Here is a 7,571-nt window from a genome sequence, read left to right as displayed (position 1 = left end):
ATAAATAAAATCTAGCTGAAATATAGATATTTTATTAATATTGCATGGATATAGCAAGCAAGAAAATATAATGAACAAAGAGAAAATTTAAAGTGCACGCCTAATGAACGAATCAGGTTTCATGAGGCTCACATGACAACTTAAGCTTACTGTTTCTATTCTAATATGTGAGATGTGCAAACTTGAAATGTCACATGACCAAGAAAGGGAAGTTCAAAAACCAGTTTATCCTTGCAGTTGCATCTTGCATGTCACTGTAAGGATAGAAAAGAGATAAATATTAGGCATGATTTACTAACACTGTCAATAATTAATCTTTATGGTGCGAAATATCTTGATTATGATTAGGAAATATCCAAATTGGACCAATTTATGAATCAACCACAACCCGCTTACAAGAGCACAGAAGAACAAAATGATTTGTACAAGATAAAGCTCACATGGGATATTTGCCCCATTTTTCCTCCCTAAACATGACCATGACATGCATTTGCTTTCCCATGTATTCTGAATACATTTCTACCACAGCTAGAGGCATCATTCAAAACAGAACAACATCAATTACTCTTGGGTATCCACTAAAGGCAAGAGTTGTTTTATTCTCTTGGGCATATGGCTGAGCCGCATGGAAATATTAGAGATGTTGGGAGTTGAAGATCAAAGGAAAATATTTGCACGTATTGCATTATTGCTCACACCTAATTGGCCCTGCAGGCTGAAGAAAAAAAAAATCCAAACTTTAATATAAGCAACAAAAGAACGACAACTTATAAGAAATGAAAAAGCAAGGAAACACTCACCTACAGGCCCAAACAGAATACGAGACGCAATTGCACTATGATTTACCCACGACAGAGAGTCAAGAAAAATCACAACAATCAGGTGAAAGAGGCAACATCCCCTATTGAAGTCTTCGGTGAAATTTAGGTCCGACAATAATAATGCAAAGCTTCACCTATAACTTAAGGTATTGACAAATCGTTATGCACAAGGATAGATCAATAGACATCTTAATTCCAAATGACACAATTTTTCTGACGGAATCATCATTTTAGTCAACACATTTTGTACTTCAACAAATACTAAATTCAAAACAAGCAAACTTCGGAGGCTGCTTCTGACAATTACCTCTAGACAAGTAATCTTGAACTCCTATGGTCCTATCAGAATAACTGAGGATAATACAGTAAGAATAAGTTTATATTGCGGCACAGAGAAGCAAATATTTTATAGTTGACCAAAATATTAGTACCTCGTCAGATCAAAATATATTCAAAGACATCACAATTTCAGGTCACATGAAATTGAGATGACCCACTATGCGATGTTGGCATTGTTCAACCAGAAAAAACAACCCCAATCATCGGTGTTGACAACTCAATCAATGGCAATCTGACTAATGTTCACCACTGTCAACACTAACATGACCAATATTTGAGTTCAAGCATTCAGAGTATTCTATATTCAACAAGGTACTTGGTTTTGTGGTCCCACAAATTTACAGGGTATATCATTGTTGCTTTTCACATCTATTCCACTAAAGATCCATTAACCAATGGCCACATTTCATTCCTTATCATCATTGACTAATTTAACCTAAGATGCAACGTATAAACCAACAAAGAAAATTATTTGTGTCTAGAAACACCCACCCAGATCTCCATAAAAAATAATAAGTGGCAACAAATACCTCAGGAAATAACAAGAGCAATGAATCATGGAATGAATAAAAAATTGATAGCCATATATTGTAATAGTGATAGAAAAAAAAATCATATGCATGTCTATTTGGTAACTCACTCCATGCAGCAGATTCTAGGGGTCTATTGGTTGTCCAAACTATGGTATGCAAATGTTTTGACCTGCAAGTGTTGTAGATGACTGTGGGATGAAACAGTAATCCAGAATATTAATTAAAACGTGGTGATACCAATGGTGAATTAAGCAAGATGCTCGAAAACCTTGTTAAGGTTGCAATGGTGGCTCCTTAGTACTGTTGGCGCCGAGCCCTAGCTTGCTCCTTGCGCCGGTGCCCAGCTCCCTCCCGCTCTCTCTCACTCGCACGAACGAAGGTAGAAGAAAGAGGAGACATTAGTGGATTTTCCCGGCGCTCAAACGCCTCGGCGCATAGACGCCGTTTTCCATTATCCAACTAGCTGGCACAGCCAGACACACAAGGATTACAAGAGCTCTTATAACCTGTCAACGACGCAATGCCCACGCAACACCCTCTGCCAAGCTCCACGCGCACGTACACGATCTCCTGGAGGCTCGGCCTTTCTCGAACGTGAGCCAACTGCTCTTCCGCGAGACCCGGCCTCCACGCCTTGCTCCTCCACTGCGCTCGTCAACGGCCTGCGGCTCGGCCATCCCTGCTTCCGCCCAGCCCCGATCTGACCAATGGACACACATGCACACCACGTACACTGGCCATACACTACTTAGACAGTGCCCAGATTATGGTCAGACAACACCCAGACACACACGACCTGGCCGGGCTCTCCACGCACACGACGCGCATAACCGCACGCAACGCGGGCCTGCCCAACAGCTTGCAACGACCAGCACTGACCTCCAACGGCCTGGCATGGTTTACGGCTAACATTTCTCCCCCTAAACCACGACCTGGCGTCGCTGGAGTTGTTGCGGCTTCCGTCGTCGTCGTCGTCGTCGTCATGACCGTCGCACCGCGCCGCTGCGGCCTCCGCCGCGCAGCACCCCACGTCCCGCGCTCCCAGGCTCGTGTACACGAAGCGCACGCACGCAGTCGCCACGGCCCGAGTCCAGCGCCCCGACGCGGTCACTCCTCCGCTGCATTCGCCACGCCCCGCACTCCCCGGCCGGCGCACCCGTCGCGCTCCGACGCGAACTCCAGCGACAAACACCGGAAGGATGTAGCCGAACTCGAGCACGGACTCGAGCACAACCGCGACATACGCCTCCTCCCAACGTCAACCGCACGCTCGTACGCGCGCCCGCGGTCCCGACGCGCTTGACACGTCCAATGCGCACCCATAACACGCACCGGTCGCGCCCGGCTCGCCGGCGGCTTATTACCCTGCACCGCTGCGGCCTCAACCGCAGCGCAGCACCTCCATGCCGCCATGCCGCTGTGTGTCGTTGAAGCCGCCACCACGCAGATCCTCCGCGGCCTCCTCACCGTGCCGCCGCAGCCACCGCTGCCTCCTCGCCGCGCCGCGCACCTCCATAGACCGACACACGGCCCGGAGCATCGCGCAGCCGCCGGCGAACTCCGCCACCGCCGGCACGCCTCCGGCAAGGAGAACGACGCCCAAGATAACGAAGCTCTGATACCAATTGTTGGCGCCGAGCCCTAGCTTGCTCCTTGCGCCGGTGCCCAGCTCCCTCCCGCTCTCTCTCACTCGCACGAACGTAGGTAGAAGAAAGAGGAGACATCAGTGGATTTTCCCGGCGCTCAAACGCCTCGGCGCATAGACGCCGTTTTCCATTATCCAACTAGCTGGCACAGCCATACACACAAGGATTACAAGAGCTCTTATAGCCTGTCAACGACGCAATGCCCACGCAACGCCCTCTGTCAAGCTCCACGCGCATGTACACGATCTCCTGGAGGCTCGGCCTTTCTCGAACGTGAGCCAACTGCTCTTCCGCGAGACCCGGCCTCCACGCCTTGCTCCTGCACTGCGCTCGTCAACGGCCTACGGCTCGACCATCCCTGCTTCCGCCCAGCCCCGATTTGACCAATGGACACACACGCACACCACGTACACTGGCCATACACTACTTAGACAGTGCCCAGATTATGGTCAAACAACACCCAGACACACACGACCTGGCCGGGCTCTCCACGCACACGACGCGCATAACCGCACGCAACGCGGGCCTGCCCAACAGCTTGCAACGACCAGCACTGACCTCCAACGGCCTGGCATGGTTTACGGCTAACAAGTACATCGAATAAACAACCAAGGTCTGTACCCAAAAGTTTTTGCTACACCCAAATTAATCCACAGTTAACACATAATCAGCTGACCAAAGACAACTCATACTAAGAAACAGCACAAGTATAAATGAAGATAGTAGATTGGTTATTACAGCAAACAAAGTGAGGGAGATGATGAGAGCCTTTTGATCAGGAAAAGGTAGATGAGCCAGGTGGTAATGAAAAGTAAACAAAGGGAAATAACATGGGAAACTAACCAATCCAGTTGCCACCTCCACATCGGCAGTGTGGAAAAGGAGAGTGAGAACCCAAACTTCCTCACTGACCTCTGTTGAATCATGGCTCGGGTAGCAGCTTCTGCAATTGCAACTGAAGTCATGGTGTGTTCAACCGCGTGCCCGTTCGCTGCACCGCGATGCGAGCAAAGACAAGGTCGTCCTTAATGGCTTACATTGATGTGAAACAGGCGAACTGGACTGTCGGGAACGCATCCAACAGGGCCAGTAAGAGACAAGGCACACATTAGTTGACCCAGCATAAAGAGCAGTCACTATGATGTACACAAGCTTTTGCTTGTCAAGCCCAATCTCCAGGCTGTGTCCGAAATATCTTATTGCTCTGGCTATACGTACTCAAGTTACAGTATTCATTGGATGTATGCGCTCAAGTAACAATCTCCCTAACTGTAGGTCAAATGGCCCTAGTTAATTTTCCGTACTGGGACTCACAGGCTTGTCATTAAACGACCGGCAAATATTAGTTTGGACGTGAGTTTCTGGTTACAAACTTACAATGCAAAAACATGACCACACAATCACTCCTGCAACCACTGTGTGCTGGATTTTCGCACTATATTTTGGTTTTCCAGAAATATTTAAAGTAGGTTTTTTTTCATTGAAAGTACATTAGAACTGTACAGCCGTCAGTTTCCAGAAGTAACAAGATAACTAAAGCATCATTACATTACAGAGAAAAGGTGATGAACGATAGAAGACAAGTATTACCCAATGTAGAGTTGTAGACACGCATAACTTGAGGAGTATTTAGAACTTTTCCAAGGGACCACATCAGCGCACAGTACACTTATAAGCTGTATGGGAAAACTTTGATTTATACTCGCATGTGTATCAGATTACAACATAGGAAAAAAAACAGCGATTCATACCGAGCTGGATTTATACTCGCACGCGGAATCGCCGGGAGGAGCCGCCCTCGTCTTCCCTCGAGCACCAGCAGCGACCAAGGGGCGACGGTTTTCGATCTAGGTGGATGGGCGAAGAAGAGAGAGGGGGATCTGTAGAGAGGCACGGGATCTTGGCGGCGGCGAAGGGAGACTCTTCTCGGATCTCAGCGGCGGCAAAGGGTCCGTCGAGGTAGCGCAACCTGCGCAGGGATGCAAGTGCGAGGCGGCGGCGAAGGGATGTGGTGGTGTGGCCTCGTTCTCGCTCGAGGGTACACGCCTCGCTCGCTCGTGCGTGCGAGTCCAAGTCGATTTTTTTTTCGTTGGTTTTCTTTGGTAGAGTTTTTTACATCCGTTTTTCTATCGATCGACCGGAGGTTTGCACCTGGGGGCATCCCAATCTCAGTTTTTTCTTTCGCCGCTCGGTCGGTTCAGGGGGAATCGCTGGGAGATGGGAGGTAGAGGACGAAAAAAAACCATGATAGATGGGACGAAAATTAACCGCGAAAACTGCCAACTAAGACATTAGGAGTAGAGAAAATTACCATCTAATTGCTAGTTAACTACGATGTGCCCAAAATATTATGAGATGGTCTAATTAGGTTTTGTGGGAGACCAGATGGTGCAGCGCCAGCAATAACCTTTTGAATTACAATTATTATATCTACTATGATATTTCAGCCTTATACATTTACATGATACTAAAAATTGCCTTGGCTAAATTGAATTGCAGTTACTATATATATGCACATTAGCGACTAATGGTAATTGGCTTTGTACAGAGGAGTAACAGAATTACCCTCAAGTGAAACTCCAAAAATATTAACCATCAAGTGTGTCGTCCATGAAAATAGTAAAATTACCATCCAATTTTAGAATGTGTCCACGTACCTCACGACACACACATCCACTAAAACTAGATCCGTTTACTAGTTCGATCTTGATGTATGCACATGTATATACTACTGTCATTTCTTATTGATGCAGAAAAATTACTATTGAATTTAACAAAGAAAATAATCATTTCTAGAAGCAATTCCATTCTTATTACAGCATTACCATGTGAAAATTTTAGTTTAATATTGGAGGACGGAGGGCTGGTGAGTAGTGGTTAGTAACAATTTTAATTACATTATTGTATGTTGCCAAAACTTTACCATAACTAGTGATGGATCAGCCTAGGATCTGATAAAGTTTCTAATACCGTTACTATATAAGACAGTTTTTTTACCATCGTTACCAAAGTAGTGGTCAAACGTTACGAGGCGATCGTGCAGCATGGGCTGCTAGTAACGGATTTTTATCCTATTACTATATATATATATATATGCAAACCTTTTACGGTCATTAGCTATAGGTGAGGCCGAGTGGCGCGGAGCAAGCGATTAGCGCAATTAGCGACCGGCGCGCACGATAAGGCATTTTGCGCTCTCGCTTAGTTTAGCGTCACCGTATGCGTCTAAAATAGTACAAAAAAGTTGGTTTGTCATTAAGACTTCTATACCTAAAAGTAGTTCTCCAGGAACTCATAAAAGTGCGCTCTCGCTTAATTTAGCGCCACTGTGTGTGTCTATACAAAAAAGTTGGTTTGTCATTAAGACTTCTATTACCTAAAAGAAGTTCTCCAGGAACTCATAAAAGATCCCCCCCCCCCAATATTCATGCGTATACATAGTATCAACATTTAATCTTGTTACTATTTAGTGCTAATGAACTTGTCTCAGTACAACTAGACAAATGGAGTGTTGTAGGGTGAAACCCTAGGTGAAGATCTTTCACGAATTGGAGGGGAAATCCCCAAGAAAAAGAAGAACACAAAGTGGGAAATTCGAGGAACACTCAAATTGACTTGATCCAATCACACATGTGCTAGATCCAATCACACAAAGAGAGATACAAAGATCCAGATCCAACAGAAGAAGATACAAGAGGTAACTAGTTCATCCCAATCCTATGAGGAAGGAGGTCTTGATGATCTTATGATGGGGATCCTTCTCCAAGAGGAGGCCTTGATATCCACAAGAGGATCTTCTTCCTTAGAGGTCATGATCTCCAAGAGGAGGAAGATGAGCAAAGCTCTCTCAATATCTCACATATACTTTGCTATCCTCTCTAATGAGCTAGGGGAGGAGTTTATATAGCCTAGGGACGAATTGTGAGGGAGAGGGGGATACAAGGGTCAAAACTGAAAAATGCACGCACGCATTCGGAGGGGTCCGGGCACCCGGACCAGACAGAGGCGGGCGTAGAGGTGAGGCCGGGCACCTGGGGCAGCAAGGGCCGGGCACCCGGACTGGGCAGAGGGCCGGCTGGAGGGGGGCCGGGCACCCAGGGGTTCCAAGCCCGGGCACCCGGGCGGAGGCAGCAGCTCCCAGCGCAGGGGCCGGGCACCCGGGGCGGCGGCTGTAGTGCCCAGCAGCGGGGCCGAGCACCCGGTGCGTCCAGGAGGGAGGGCGGCCGGCTGCT

At 47.1% G+C, this 7,571-nt stretch overlaps 1 long non-coding RNA gene across 3 annotated transcripts; it reads right to left on the bottom strand.

The window, feature by feature from the left end:
• Window positions 1-316: 316 nt before the first annotated feature.
• LOC109764600 (uncharacterized) lies at window positions 317-5,418 on the bottom strand. Of its 3 annotated transcripts, none has more exons than XR_006662486.2 (4): window positions 5,091-5,418; window positions 4,377-5,015; window positions 801-4,282; window positions 317-715 (listed from the first exon to the last, which is right to left on the bottom strand). It is a non-coding gene; the product is annotated as an uncharacterized lncRNA (long non-coding RNA). The 3 variants fall into 3 exon arrangements; XR_006662487.2 differs by having other exon boundaries at window positions 801-4,401; window positions 4,930-5,015; XR_006662485.2 differs by having other exon boundaries at window positions 801-5,015.
• Window positions 5,419-7,571: the final 2,153 nt, after the last annotated feature.

The sequence above is a fragment of the Aegilops tauschii genome, chromosome 4 (assembly GCF_002575655.3).
Source record: "Aegilops tauschii subsp. strangulata cultivar AL8/78 chromosome 4, Aet v6.0, whole genome shotgun sequence".
In the NCBI taxonomy this organism is placed as follows: Eukaryota; Viridiplantae; Streptophyta; class Magnoliopsida; order Poales; family Poaceae; genus Aegilops; species Aegilops tauschii.
This window is presented reverse-complemented; position numbering and strand designations above follow the sequence as displayed.